The sequence below is a fragment of the Chiloscyllium plagiosum genome, unplaced genomic scaffold (genome assembly GCF_037043375.1).
Source record: "Chiloscyllium plagiosum isolate Xiang-an unplaced genomic scaffold, Cpla_swu_hap1 HiC_scaffold_30, whole genome shotgun sequence".
NCBI classification, from domain to species: domain Eukaryota; kingdom Metazoa; phylum Chordata; class Chondrichthyes; order Orectolobiformes; family Hemiscylliidae; genus Chiloscyllium; species Chiloscyllium plagiosum.
Window position 1 is genome coordinate 55,555,022 of NW_028270168.1, and position 16,547 is coordinate 55,571,568.

Here is a 16,547-nt window from a genome sequence, read left to right on the forward strand (position 1 = left end):
CATCAGTCTAAACCTTGATGGTAGGGAAACTATTGGAAGCAATTCTGAGTGCTAGAATTAATTTGCATTTGCTTTAAGAGAGGCAGGGATAAATCAAGAACAGTCAATATTGAGGAGAGGTCATGTCTGAAAACCTTGATTGAATTTTCCATAAAGGTGACCATCTTCCATAAAGATGAGGGCAATGGTCTTGATGTTGTCTTTTTGGATTTCAGCAAAGCTTTTGATAAGATCCCTCATGGGTAAGGTAACAGTCCATGGGATTCAAGGAAATTTAGCAATTTGGATCCACTATTGGTTGAATGGCAAGAAGCAGAGAGTGATGATTGAGGGATGTTTTTCCAAATGGTATCGCTTGGTGTTCCAAGGGGATAAATGTTGGGGTCCTTGCTCTTTGAGGGTTAAATAAATGACTCAAACTTGATTGTACAAATGTTCATCAGTAAGTTTGCAAAGAGCATAAAAATTGTTGAAGTGGTAAACAATGAGGAGGCTGTCTTAGACAACAAGAGGATATAGATGTGTTGGTCAGATGGCAAAAGGAATTCAATCCTGATAAATGAGAGGTGACCCACTTGGGCAGCAGCAATGAAACAAATAAATGCATATGAACATTAGGACCCTGGAAAGCACTGAGGATTAGAAGAACATAGGTGTGCATGTACACCAGTCCCTTAAAGTATCAGACAGGTGGAGAAAAAGGCATATTCTTTATTTATTCACAGGATGAAGGGGTTGCTGGCTAGGCAGCATTTATTGCCCATGTCTAATCACCCAGAAGGCAGTTTAGAGTCAACCACATTGCTGTAGGTCTAGAGTCACATGTAGGCCAGACCAGGTAAGGATGATAGTTTTCTTCCCTAAAGGACATTAGTGAACCAGGTGGGTTTTTCCTGACAATCAACAATGGATTCATTGTCATTATTCAAATCTTAATTCCAGATTTTTTACTGAAATCAAATTCGACTGTCTGCCATGTCAGGTTTCAAACCCAGGTCTCCAGAACATTATCTGGGTCTCTGGATTAACAGTCCAGCAATAGTACCACTCGGCCATCACCTCCCAGTGAGATATGGGATACTTGCCTTTATTGGTTGAGGCACAGACTTTAAAAGCATAGAATTTATGCTGGAATTGTAAACAACATTGGTTAGGCCATTGCTAGAATATTGTGTGCATTTCTTGAATCCACATTATAGAAAGAATGTCATTGCTATGGAGAAAGTACCAGGAGAGTCTCAGTTATGAAGAAAGATTGGAAGGCTGTTTTCCTTTGAGGACAGAAGATTGAGACAAGACATGTTTGAGATGTATAAAATTATGAGGGGCATTGACTGGGTAGATAGTGTTGGAGCAGCCCATGGTCAAGGTGGCATAAAATGGCTGCCTGTTGATTTTTAGCTGACAAAAATATGGCAGAAAGGATTTTTAGTTGCAGTAACTGAATTAGCATGCTGAGTTCAGAATTAAAGTGAGATCAGAAGTTAGGACAATGATTGTTTTGAGAGTCATAGAGTCATAAAGATGTACAGCATGGAAACAGACCCTTCGGTCCAACCCACCCATGCCGACCAGATATCCCAACCCAATCTAGTCCCACCTGACAGCACCCGGCTCATATCCCTCCAAACCCTTCCTATTCATATAGCTATCCAAATGCCTCTTAAATGTTGCAATTGTACCAGCCTCCACCACTTCCTCTGGCAGCTCATTCCATGCACGTATACCGCTCTCTGTGTGAAAAAATTGCCCCCTTAGGTCTCTTTTATATCTTTCCCCTCTCACCCTAAACCAATGCCCTCTAGTTATGGACTCCCCAACCCCAGGGAAATGACTTTGCCTATTTACCCTATCCATGTCCCTCATAATTTTGTAAACCTCTATAAGGTCACCCCTCAGCCTCTGACGCTCCAGGGAAAACAGCCCCAGCCTGTTAAGCCTCTCCCTATAGCTCAAACCCTCCAACCCTGGCAACATCTTTAAAATATTTTCTGAACCCTTTCAAGTTTCACAACATCTTTCCGATAGGAAGGAGACCAGAATTGCATGCAAAATTCCAACAGTGGCCTAACCAATGTTCTGTACAGCTGCAACATGACCTCCCCACTCCTGTACTCAGTACTCTGACCAATAAAGGAAAGCATACTAAACGCCCGCTTCACTATCCTATTTACCTGCGACTCCACTTTCAAGGAGCTATGAACCTGCACTCCAAGGTCTCTTTGTTCAGCAACACCCCCTAGGACCTTACCATTAAATGTATAAGTCCTGCTAAGATTTGCTTTCCCAAAGTGCAGCACCTCACATTTATCTGAATTAAACTCCATCTGCCACTTCTCAGCCCATTGGCCCATCGGGTCCAGATCTTGTTGTAATCTGAGGTAAACCTCTTCGCTGTCCACTACACCTCCAATTTTGGTGTCATCTGCAAACTTACTAACTGTACATCTTATGCTCATGACAAAACGTAGAGGACCTAGCACCTATTCTTGTGGCACTCCACTGGTCACAGGCCTCCAGTCTGAAAAACAAGCCTCCACCACCACCCTATGTCTTTTACCTTTGAGCCAGTTCTGCATCCAAATGGCTGGTTCTCCTTGTATTTCATGAGAACTAACCTTGCTAATCAGTCTCCCATGGGGAACATTGACATATAGATCACATCTACCGCTCTGCCCTCATCAATCCTCTTTGTTACTTCCTCAAAAAACTCAATCAAGTTTATGAGACATGATTTCCCACACACAAAGCCATGTTGACTATCCCTAATCAGTCTTTGCCTTTCCAAGAACAGATAGAACAAAGAATCTTACAATTAAAATACAGCAAGTCCTGTATAAAGTTACAGTAGTAGATATCTACGAGACACAGTCTGATAAGTTCAGATCCAGTCTGGAAACAGACAGTCTGAAATTTGTAGTTTAGCAAGAATTAAAGGAAAAGTATGATCCCACATCACAAGACTCTTTAGGCAATTGAGTATTGAGAAGTTAAGAAATGCAATCTACCCATAATGTTAAGAGATTTGGTTGAATTGATTTAAGACAGAAGGCTGTGGATAGTGGAGAAGAGATCCCATCCTGTTGGCAAGGGGACTGAATGACAAATGACCTCTAAATTTTGAATTTGAGAAAATAAACAATGGCACCTTCCCATCTAAATAAGCAAACTTAGGTAAAAAAGATATAGACAGTTCAAGTGAATTCTTACATCCAAGGATCAAATGGGGGAAGGACAGAGATATTGCGTGAAACCTTAGATTCAGGCAAAATCCTTGAGTTTGGAAAGTGATTGAGTTTCAGTTTGTTCATTAATAGAATTTTAATAGATGTTGTCTTTTAAGAAAAATAGTGTGGAAATGTTTAGATTAGGGACAGTAAAGTTTGGCTTAGAACCAATCTCCTCTTTCAAACACACTTATAGAGAACATGTGAATTGAAGGAGTTATAATTGCAGGTACAAGATAGAGGGGCAGTGTTGTTCCCAAGCTCAGATGAGAAATAAACTGCTCAGAACTCATTGGTGAAAGAATTCTAACATACGTGTAACTATATAACTGTTTTGCAACTAAACTTTGATTAGTACTGATATTATGAATATTATACCAATTAGACAAATTGGCATCTTTTTGTATCTCCTATAATTAGGATAGTAGGAATTAAAAGAATAGTAACAGAATTTGAGAAGGATAGTAATGAATACAGTGAATAACAGAATTCAAACAGTCCTTAGAATTAAGCAAATCTGGCAAATGTTTGAGGAAGAGTAAACATTAACATTGGAATGTAAATTAAAAGAATAAAGAGCAAAGAAAATTTACAGGCCAGGAACAGGCCCTTCGGCCCTCCAAGCCTGAGCTGATCCAAATCTACTGTCTAAACCTATCGGTCAATTCCGAAGTATCTGTATTCCTTTACTCCCCACCTACTCATGTATTTATCCAGACGCATCTTAAATGAATCTACCATGCCTGCCTCTACCACCTCTGCTGGCAACGCGTTCCAAATGCCCACCACCCTCCGTGTGAAGTAATTGCCCCCTTAAACTTTCCACCTCTCACCTTGAAAGCGTGACCTCTCGTTATTGAACCCTTCACTCTGGGAAAAAGCTTATCTCTATCCACCCTGTCTATACCCTTCATGATTTTGTAAACCTCATTCAGAAACTTCCTCAACTACTACTCTCTGTCTCCTGTTGCTCAACCAGTTCTTTATCCACCTCGCTAGAACAACCTGCACACCATGTAACTTCACTTTCTCCATGTGTCTACCATGGAGAACCTTATAAAACGCCTTACTAAAGTCCATGTATATGACATCAACAGCCCTTCCTTCATCTATCAACTTGGTCACTTCCTCGAAGAACTCTATTAAGTTGGTAAGGCACGATCACCCCTGCACAAAACCATGTTGCCTATCACTGATAATCCCATTCTTTTCTAAATATAAATAGATCCTATCCCTCCTGACCTTTTCCACCAGCGATGTCAGGCTCACTGGTCTGTAGTTACCCGGAATATCCCTACTACTCTTCTTGTACATGGGTACAACATGTGCAATCCTCCAGTCCTCCGGTACCTCACCTGTATTTAAGGATGCCACAAAGATATCAGTCAGGGCCCCAGTTATTTCCTCTCTTGCCTCCTTCAGCAACCTGGGATAGACCCCATCTGGTTCTGGGGATTTTTCCACCTTCATACCCTCTAGTCTACCCAACACATATTCCCTACTTATGTCAACGTGATCCAAACTAATCAAACTTCTATCTCTAATCCCAAGATTCATCATGTTCCTCTCCTCAGTGAACACAGATGCAAAGTAATCATTCAGAATCTCACCCATTCTCTCAAGTTCAACGCACAGCCTTCCTTCGTTATCCTTTAGTGGACCAATCCTTTCTCTAGTTACCCGCTTGCTCCTTATATAAAAATAAAATGCTTTGGGATTCTCCTCAATTCTGCTCGCTAAAGTTATTTCATGACCCCTTTCAGCCCGCTTGATTCCTCGTTTAAGACTTGTCCTACTCTTCTGATATTCTTCCAGGGCCCGTTCTGTTCTTAGCTACCAAGACCTTATGTACGCTTCCCTTTTCCTCTTGGCTAGTCATACAATTTCTTCTGTCATCCATGATTCACAAATCTTGCCCTTCCTATTCTTTGCCTTCAATGGGACATGCCTATCCTGCACTATCTTTAACCTATCTTTGAAAGTCTCCCACATCTCAAATATGGACTTGCCTTGAAATAGCTGTGTCTAATTCACATTTCCCAGCTCCTGCCTAGTTTTGATATAACTGGCCTTGGCCCAGCTTCGTACTCTTCCCTTAGGATCACTCTCTTCTTTATCTACGAGTATTCTAAAACTTACAGAATTGTGGTCACTATTCCCAAAGAAATCCCCCATCGCAACTTTTGCCACTTGTCCTGGCTCGTTCCCCAGTAGCAGGTCCAATATGGCTCCTTCCCTCGTCGGACTATTGACATACTGCTCTAGAAAACTCTCCTGGCTGCTTCTTACAAATTCTACTCCATCCAGACCTCTGACATTAAGTGTATCCCAGTCAAAGTTGGGAAAATTAAAATCTCCCATCACCACACCCTATTGCCTCGACATCTTTCCATAATCTGTTTACCTATTTATTCTTCTACTTCACGCTCAGTGTTGGGAGGCCTGTAATACAGCCCCAACAGTGTAACTGCACCCTTCTTATTTCTCACCTTCACCCATTATGCCTCACTACCCAAGACCTCCATAGTGTGCTCCTTTAGCACAGCCGTGATTTCATCCTTGACCAGCAATGCAACTCCACCCCCCCTTTTACTCCCCTCCCTGTCTTGTCTGAAGCATCTATGTCCTGGAGCATTTAATTGCCACTTATCATGCCCTTCCTTCAACCAAGTCTCTGTAATGGAAATAATGTCATACTCCTAGGCACCAATCCAAGCCCTAAGTTCATCTACCTTACACACTACACTCCTTGCATTAAAGTAGATGCATTTCATGCCACCAGTTTTTTTGTGCTCATCTGCTCTCTGCCTCCTCTTCCCTTTATTAATGCTATCTTCATAATTCTCACAGTCTCCAGTCTCCACCTCACTGCCTACCTGTTTTCTTTTCTGGTTCCCAGCCCCCTGCCACATTAGTTTAAAACCTCCCCAACAGCAGTAGCAAGAACTCCCCCCAGGACATAGGTTCCAGTCTGGTTCAGATATAGACCATCCATTTTGTAACAGTCCCACCTTCCCCAGAACCGGTCCCAATATCCAACAAATCTGAACCCCTCCCTCCTATACCATCTCTCAAGCCACATGTTCATCCTGCCTATTTTTTCATTTCCCAAATATTAACCACTGCCCAAATATAAATTAAGCCCTTCCCTTCCCGGGCAGCCCTCGCTTCATTCCACCTTCTCTCCTTGCCGCTCTGTCAAAATGGAGGCCCGACTCCTGAGGTAAGTCCCTTTTTAAGTGGGAAAACATACCCTTCCTGGCAGCCCTCACTTCACTCCACCTATAAGATTTCAAGGCCTGATGATAATGATATCTGCTAAACATCATGAGATCATGGGGAACCTAAGGTTGATAATTAATTGTGTATTCACAGGATTGGATATGTATGTCAGAGGAGATGAGGAACATTGATGTCAATGTATATAACCATTGTAATGTAGTATGTATAAATGTCCTGTACTTTATTGGGACAAGGAAGAGTGTCACTGACATTTCATCTGAACTCTGAGTAAGAGTGCCAGATTCAAGCAATCTCTGGCCTCTCCCATATGTGCAGTAAAAGAGCTCTGAATAAAGTTTGCTCACACTGCTGAATACAGAACTGGAGTCTTCTCTTTGACATCTCTTCCCAACAGACAGGATAAAACGTTTTGTCCTTGATGGTGGGATCAGGAGTCATAGAGTTAAGATAAGAAAAAAAAGATTTAGAGGATATGTGAGGAAAATCTTTTTCACCCAGAGGGCATTAGAAATTTGGAACTCACTGCCTGTTAAGGGCAGTAGAGGCAGAAACCCTCATAACATTTAAGAAGGATTTAGATGTGCACTTGTGATGCCAGGGCATACAGGGATGTAGGAACATTGGAATTTGGAGCAGGAGTATGTAATTCAGCTTTTTGAAACCCCTCCACCATTTAACATAATCATGGCTGAAATTATCCTTCACACTCCTGCCTCCTCCCTTTATCTCACTTTTCATCTCGAATTCTTTATTGATTCTGCCTCCACTATGCTCTGGGGCGATGAATTCCACAGATTCACAACCCTCTGTAATGGTCCACCAAGTCGCCCCTCAATCTCCACTGCTCTAGAGAAAACAACGCACGTTTTTCTCACCTCTCCATATAGCTTATTCCTTCTAATTCAGGTAGCACCTTGGTAAATCTCTTCTGTACCCTCTTCAAATTCTCATCTTTCCTGTAATGTGGCAACCAAAATTGAACTCAGTAAGTGTGGCCTAAACAAAGCTATAAAAAGCTGCAATATGACATCCTAACTCTTGTACTCAATTCCTTGACCAATAAAGGCAAGCATGCCATACGCCTTCTTTACCACCCTAACTACTTACGTGGCTTCTTTCAGGGAGCTATGGACTTGAACCGCAAGATCCTTTGCTCCATCAATGCTGTTCAGTGTCCTGTTATTCACTGTATACTTTTCCTTAACATTTGATCTCCTAAAGTGCAGCACCTCACACTTACCTGGATTAAAACTCCATCTGCCATTTACAAGGATGTTGCCAGGTATTTAATTTTAGTATCGAAGCTGGGCAAATGTTTGAAGTATCAGTAGTGAGGTATCTGAAGTGACAACTTTCTCAAATGGGTAATTGTTAATTGGGAAGGCAACTTAACAACAGCCAGTTATATGTTTAATGAGATGCTAATGTAATGATACTTTTCAGCACCTGCAGCTGGGAAGATTGACTAGCCTTAAGAGCCATGGAAGGTCCCTCTTATAATGCAGTGGCAGTGTCCCTATCCCTGGACCAACCCAGCTTTAAGATCTATAGCACAGAAAGAAGCCCTTCAGTCCATCGTACCCACCAACTAACTATTCAGACACCATTTTCCATCATCTGGCCCATTCTTTGATGCTGTAACCATCAAGATGGATAATTGGGATCCAGTGGATGTGGTATACCTAGGTTTCTAGAAAGTATTTGACAAGGTGCTGCATGAAAGACCGATCTGGAAGGTTACATCCCAGGTAGTTAAGGTTTATATAAAAGATTGGCTGACTGTCAGAAAACAGAGAGTCAGGATAAATTGTTCCTACTCTGGATGGCGAACTAGTGGGGTGTGCAGGATTCAGTTCTTGGACCTAACTATTCACAATCTATATAAATCATCTGTAAGCAGAGACAGAGTGCATCTTAGCAAAGTTCACAGATGATACTAAAATAGGTGGGAAAGCAGGCTCTGATGAAAAGATAAAGAGTTTACAGATTAATATTGATAGGCCAGGAGAATGGGACTGATTCTGGCAGCTGAAGTTTTATACGGAAGAGTGCAACGTGTCCAATTTGGCTAGAAAAATGGAAGGGCAAATTTATTATGCAGATGGGATGCAGATTCAAAGTGTGCCACACCAAAGGATTCTGGTCATCTTTAAGGATGAATCATAGAAAGTGGGTATGTACTTGCAGCATATAATTAGATTAGATTAGATTAGATTACATACAGTGTGGAAACAGGCCCTTCGGCCCAACAAGTCCACACCGACCCGCCGAAGCGCAACCCACCCAGACCCATTCCCCTACATTTACCCCTTCATAATATGAAAGGCAAATGGAATCCTGCTATCCATTGCAAAAGAACTGGATTATAAAAATAAATAAGTGTTGTGGCAATTACATAAGGTGTTGGTGAGACCACATTGGAGTATTATGTCTAGTTTTGCCTTCTTACTTAACATGAGGAAGAGTGTGGTGGCGTTGCAGGCAGTTCAATTGATCCCAGGGATGAAAGAGCTGTCATATGAAGAGTGATTGAACAGTTTGGGCTTGTATTCACTGGAGTTCAGAAGAATGAGGGGAGAATCTAATTGAGGTATACAAAATGCTAAAGACAATTGATAAGGTGAACGTTGAATAGATGCTCCCCCTTGTGGGACAGTCTTGAACAAGAGGGGATAGCTACAGAGTGAGAGGTGGTAGGTTCAAAACTGAGATGAAGCTTATGGATGGCTGATTTATGATGCAAAGTGACACTAACAGCACATGCTCAATTCCTGTACCAGCTGAGGTCACTTTCTCAACCTTGCCTGAGGCATGGTGACGCTCAAAGTACCATTAGTTGTCTCTCTCTCTCTCTTTCTCTCAAGCGAGAGAGCAGTCCAGTGGCCTTCCGGAACTATGGAACTTTAATTTCAAAATGGTAATTATGTAATGAGAAGGGAATAATTGGCTACCTAGCTGTGGAAGAGTGAAGAACTCAGTGATAGAACTTTTCATTAAGATGGATAGTGACAGAGTTGTTTCTAAGACTCAGGCCAAAATCTAAGTACAGGAAATTACGATGGTATGAGGCATGAACAGACTTCAATAAAGTGGGGAACATAACCTAAAGGGATGATACACATTTAAAGAGCCCTTGGAGGAACTGCAACTGTTGTTCATTCCTATCTGGCACAAAATAAACAGCAAAGGTGGCCCTGCTATGGCTAACAAGGGATATTAGTGATAGGACTGTATCCATGAAAGGGGCACACAACTTGGCTAAAAACAGCAGCAGGCCTGAAGACTGGGAGCACTTCAGATTTCAGCACAAAAGGACCAGGGGATTGATTAAGAGGAGAAGAATAGAAGATGAGGGCAAGCTTGTGGTGAACATATAAACTAATTGTAAAAGGTATATGAAGAGAAAATAAAACATGAGAACAAATCGCTTGAAATCAGAAAGAGGGGAATTGATAATGTGGAATATAGAGAGGACAGACAAATTAACTACATGTTTTAGTTATGTCATTAGAAAGGATGACACAAATGATATCCCTAAAACACATGAGAGGGGATAACTGAAGGACAATTGTTTTCACAGGGAAATGGTGTTGGGATTAAAAGCCAACAAATCACCAGCACCTGGTAATCTACACCCAGAGTACTCACTAAAATGGCTCATGTTTTAGTGAATGCATCCTGAAACTGGAGGCTTGATTCTAACTGGAGGAAATTGATGGTCATCTTTCAAATTCTCTACACTCTGGAACAATTCCCATAGTTTGGAGTGTCGCTAATGTGATTTCACCATGTAATAAGTGAGGTAGAGAGAAAATATTGAGTAAAAGAGCGGGAGTCTTCAGTTTCTGTTTTTCAGTAGCAGCAGCAGCTCGAAGGGCAGGAGCTTGGACCAGGGGCCTGCCGCGATGGTCAGTCACTGATTTGAACCTTTAGCAGCTTACCTCCAGTGCCGGAGTCCTACATTTCTGTTTTTCAGTAGCAGCAGCAGCAACTCGAAGGGTGGAAGCTCGGACCAGGAGCCTGCTGGGAGCAGCAAGTCACTGATTTGAGCTTTTGTATTTGAAATCAGAGAGCAGAGGTTTCTGGGAAAGAAGGAACTTCTTTTTATTTCCGTCCAGCTATATAAGTCAGTGTTTTCTAAACTCAAGACCCTACCTTTGTACGGCTTCCCACCCAACCACCTCCTCTAACCTTAAAGACCTGGGACACATCAAGTAAGTGTCTCTTCTTTTTTACGTTGCAATAAGGCGTGGTAGTGCAGGGAGAGGAATGTTCCTCCTGCATGATGTTTGAGGTGAGGGACGCCATTAGTGTCCCATCCAAGTACATCTGCAGGAAGTACACCCAACTCTCATTCTTCCAAGACCGTGTTAGGGAACTGGAACAGGAGCTTGATGAAGTTCAGATCATTCGAGAGGCAGAGGCTGTGATTGATAGATAGATAGATACAGGGAATTAATTACTCCTAGGCATGAAAAAATTTGGGTAACTGTTCGAAGGGGGAAACAACAGTCAGTGGAAGGATCCTCTGTGGTCGTTCCCCTGAAAAACATGTATACCATTTGGATACTGTTGGGGGGACGTCTTATCAGGGATATGCAGTCGGGCCCAGGTCTCTGGCACAGAGCCTGTCCCTGTTGCACAGAAGGGAAGGAGGGAAAGAATGAAAGTGTTAGTCATTGGGGACTCAATAGTTAGAGGCTCAGATAGAAGGTTTGTTGGGAATGAACGAGACTCACGGATGGTGTGTTGCCTCCCAGATGCCAGGTTCCATTATGTCTCGGATCATATCTTTGGGGTCCTGAAGGGAGAGTGTAATCAGCCTCAAGTCATGGTCCACGTACGTACCAACAACATAGGTAGAAAGAGGGATTGGGATGTAAAACAAGATTTCAGGGAGCTAGCGTGGAAGCTGAGAACAAGAGCAAACAGAATTGTTATCTCTGGTTTGTTACTCATGCCACATGATAGTGAGGTGAGGAATAGGGAGAGATATCAGCCGAACACGTGGCTTCAAGGATGGTGCAGGAGGGAGGGTTTTAGGTACTTGGATAATTGGGGCTTATTCTGGGGAAGGTGGGACCTGTACAAACAGGATAGTCTTCACTTGAACCAGAGGGGTGCTAATATCCTGGGTGGGAAATTTGCTGGTGCTATTCAGGTGGTTTTAAATTAGCTCAGCAGGGGGATGTGAACCTGAGGTGTAGTTGCATTGCACAGGACAATGAGAGTAGAGAGGACAGGGAAAGAATTTCAAGGTCACAGGAATGTGCTGGCAGACGGCAAGCTGTTTTGAAGTGTGTCTACTTCAACACCAGAAGTATCTGAAGTAGATGAGCTTGCAGTATGGATAGGTACCTGGGACTTCGATGTTGTGGCCATTTCAGAGACATGGATAGAGCAAGGTGAGGAATGGATGTTGCAGGTTCCAGGATTTAGATGTTTCATTAAGAACAGGCAAAGTGGCAAAAGAAGAGGAGGTGTGGCCTTGTTAGTCAAGGACAATATAATGGTGGCTGAAAGAACGTTTGACGAGGACTCGTCTACTGAGGTAGTGTGGGTTGAGGTTAGAAACAGGAGAGGAGAGGTCACACTGCTTGGAGTTTTTTATAGGCCTCCAAAGAGTTTCAGGGAGGTGGAAGAGAGGATTGGCAAAATTATCCTGGGTAGGACTGAAAGGAACAGGGTGGTCATTATGGGGGACTTTAACATCCTGACATTGACTGGAAATGCTATAACTCCAGTATGGCGGATGGATCAGTTTTTGTCCAATGTGTACAGGAGGGTTCCCTGACACAGTATGTCGAAGGGCCAACAAGAGGGGAGGTCACACTGGATCTAGTGCTTGGTAATGAACAAGGCCAGGTGCTTGACTATAGTTGTAGGTGAGCACCTTTGAGATAGTGACCATAATTCAGTTACATTTAGTTTAGTGAGGGAAAGGGATAGGTACATGACACAGATCAAGAGTTATCGATGGTGCTAGGGCAATTATAATGCAATTAGGCAAGAATTAGGATGCATAGAATGGGGTAGCAAAATGCAGGGGATGCAGACAATCGAAATGTGGAGCTGGTTTAAGGAACAAATATTGTGTGTACTTGATAGGTATGTCCCTATCAGGCAGGGAGGAAGTGATAAGGTAAGGGAACCATGGTTTACTACAGAAATTGCATCTCTTGTTAACGAAAGAAGGAGGCTTATGTGTTGATGAGGCAAGATGGTTCAGTTGAGGCGATGGACAGTTACAGATCAGCCAGGAAGGATTTAAAGAGAGAGTTAAGAAGAGCAAAGAGAGGACATGAGCAGTCTTTAGCAAATAGAATAAAGGAGAACCCTAAAGCTTTATATAGGTATGTGAGGAATTAAAGGATGACTACGGTAGGAATAGGTCCAGTCAAAGACAGAAGTGGGAAGTTGAGTGTGGACCCTGTGGGGATCAGAGAGGTGCTAAACAAACATTACTCATCAGCTTTCACTCAGGAAAAGCAGAATATGGTAGAGGAGAAGAATGAGATGTGAGATATTAGACTAGAAAGGATTGAGGTTAGTTATGAACAGGTGATATCAATTCTGGAAGGAGTGAAAATAGACAGGTCCACAGGGCCAGATGGGATTTATCTGAGGATTCTCTGGGAAGCTAGGGAAGAGACAGCAGAGCCTTTGGCTTTGATATTTGAGTCGTCATTGTCTACAGGTTTAGTACCAGAGGATTGGAGGATTGCAAATGTTGTGCCCTTGTTCAAGAAGGGCAGTAGAGATGACCCAGGTAATTATATTTAGATTAGATTATTTACAGTGTGGAAACAGGCCCTTTGGCCCAACAAGTCCACACCGACCCTCCAAAGAGCAACCCACTCAGACCCATTCCCCTACATTTACCCCTTCACCTAACACTGCAGGCAATTTAACATGGCCAATTCAACTAACCTGCATGTTTTTGGACTGTGGGAGGAAACCAGTGAGCCTTACTTCTGTTCTAAGAAAGGTTTTGGAAAGGATTATAAGAGATAAGATTTATAATCATCTAGCAACAATTTGATTTCAGATAGTCAACATGGTTTCATCAAGGGCAGGTCGTGTCTCACAAACTTCATTGAGTTTTTTAAGAAGGTGACCAAGCATGTAGATGAGGGTAGGGCAGTTGGTATACATGGACTTCAGTAAAGCCTTTGATAAGGTTCCACATGGTAGGCTGTTGGAGAAAATGCAGAGGCATGGGATTGAGGGTGATTTAGCAGTTTGGATTAGAAACTGGCTTTCTGAAAGAAGGCAGCGAGTGGTGATTGATGGAAAATATTCAGCCTGGAGTCCAGTTACTCATGGTGTGCCGCAGGATCTGTTTTGGGAACACTGCTGTTTGTCATTTTTACAAATGACTTAGACGCAGGCATAGGTGGATGGATTAGTAAATTTGCAGATGACACTGAAGTTGGTGGAGTAGTGGACAGTTTGGAAGAATGTTACAGATTGCAGGGGGACTTGGATAAACTGCAGAATTGGGCTGAGAGGTGGCAAATGGAGTTCAATGCAGTTAAATGAGAGGTCATGCACTTTGGGAAGAATAACAGGAAGGCAGAATACTGGATCAATAGAAAGATAGATAGGTAGTGTGGATGTGCAGAGTGATCTTGGAGTCCATGTACATAGATCCCTGAAAGTTGCCACCCAGGTGGATAGTGCTGTTAAGAAGGCATACGGTGTGTTAGGTTTCACTCGTAGAGGGATTGAGTTCTGGAGCCACAATATTATGCTGCAACTATACAAAACTAGTGCGGCCACACTTGGAATATTGTGTACAGTTCTGATCGCCATATTTCAGGAAGGATGTGGAAGCATTGGAAAAGGTACAGAGGAGATTTACTAATTTGGAAGGAAGGTCTTATAATGAAAGGCTGTGAGACTTAGGTCTCTTCTCATTGGAAAGAAGAAGGCTAAGAGGGGATTTGATAGAGACATACAAGATGTTCAGAGGATTAAATAGGGTAGACAGTGAAAGTCTTTTTCCTAGTTGATGACGTCAGCTTGTATGAGGGGGCATAACTACAAATTGAGGGGTGATAGATTTAAGACAGATGTCAGAGGCAGGTTCTTTACTCAGAGAGTGGTAAGGGCATAGAATGTCCTACCTGCCAATGTAGTTAACTCAGCCACATTAGGGAGATCTAAACAATTCTTGGATTAGCACATGGATGATGATGGGATAGTGTAGGGGGCCGAGCTGAGAATAGTTAACAGGTTAGCGCGACATCGAGGGCCGAAGGGTCTGTTCTGCGCTGTATTGTTCTATGTTCTTTGTTCTAAAAGACCAGTTAACCTCACATTGGAAAACAGTGACACAATTGGACAGAATCAGTCAGCATGGATTTACAAAAGGGGAATGATGCTGGACAAATCTTCTGAAATGTTTCAAGAATGCAACATTTGGACTTGATAAGGGGGCAGTGGTTACGTTTTACGTGGGCTTTGAGAAGGCATTCAAAATATCCCACAGAAGAGATTAGCATATAAAATTAAAATGTAGAGGATTGGGGGAAGTGTATTGACACGGATACAGAACTGACTAGTAGACAGGAAACAATAAGTTGGAATAGACTGGTCATTTTTTGAGTAGCAGCAAGTGTCCAGTGTTTTACCACAGGGATCAGTGCTTGGGCTCCAGCTACTCATGATGTACATTCAGAAATTAGATGAGGAAAATTAAATGTTATATCTCCAAACTTGGAGATAACACAAAGTTGGGTGGTACAATGTGATTTGGATTTGAGAGAATGAGTAAAATGAGCATAATGTGGACAAATAGGAGGTTATCCAGTTTAATTGCAAAAACAGGAAGAAACATTATTATCTGAATGGTGATAGGTTGGGAAAGGGGGAGTTGAAATGAGGCCTTGTGTCCTTGCACACAAGTCACTGAAAGTAAGCATGCAGATGCAGTGGGAGATAAAGGCAACAAATGGTATGTTGGCCTTCATTGTGAGAGGATTTGATTAGACTGGAGCATTGTGTGCAGCTTTGGAATACTTATCTGATGAAGAATATTCTGGCAATGGAGGCTGTAAAACAAAGGTTTACCAGACTGATTCCTGGGCTGGCAGGTCTAATAAATGAGGGCAGAATGGATTGGTTAGGATGAAATTGACTGGAGTTCAGAAGAAAGGCAGAGGATCTCACAGAATTCAGTAAAATTCTAAGGGGAGCAGCAAGGTAAATGCTGCAAGGATGCCCTCAATGTCTCAGGAGTCCAGAACGAGGGGAGTAACCGTTTTAGAATATGGAGTAGGCTGTTTAGCATTGAGATAAGGAATAACGTCTTTACTTAGAGACTGGTGAATCTGTAGAATTCACTGCCACGAAAGCAGTTAAAGCCAAAACATTGAATGTTTCCAAGAAGAAGATAGATATAGTTCGGAAGTCTAAAAGGATCATAGGGCACAGGTCGAAAGTGGGAACAGTCTGAGTGGGATAACCAGCGATGATCATACTGATGAGCAGAGCAAGATTGCATGCCATAGTGGCCTGCTCCTGTTCATATTTTCGATGTTTCTATTCTGTTAAAGGTGGGACTGCAGCAGTTCAGAAGGTCAAGGAGATGCAGAATGATTTTGGAAGCTTCTGGACCAGCTGTTCTATCTCATTTTTTCTATCCAGTTCTCAAAGTTTTGAATGTTCTGAGAAGAGCAACATAACTTTTGCTTTTTGCCACCACTTTGTGGCAGCACAGTGGCTCAGTAGTGAGCACTGCTGCCTCACAGTGCCAGGGATCTGGATTTGATTCCCACCTTGGGTGATTGTGCAAACTCTACACAGACATTCTCCCCGTGAGTGTGTGGGTTTCCTCCCACAATCCAAACATGTGCAGGTCAGGAGAATTGGCCAGGCTAAATTGCCAATAGTGTTAGGTACATTAGTCAAGGGTAAATGTAGGGAAATGGATCTGGGTGGGTTACTCCTTGGAGGGTCAGTGTGGACTTGTTCGGCTGAAGGGGGCCTGTTTCCATTCTGTAGGAAATCTTTTTTTAAAAATCTTCAAAAATATTTTTGACAGTTTGCTGATACTGGGGGATGGGTGGGAAG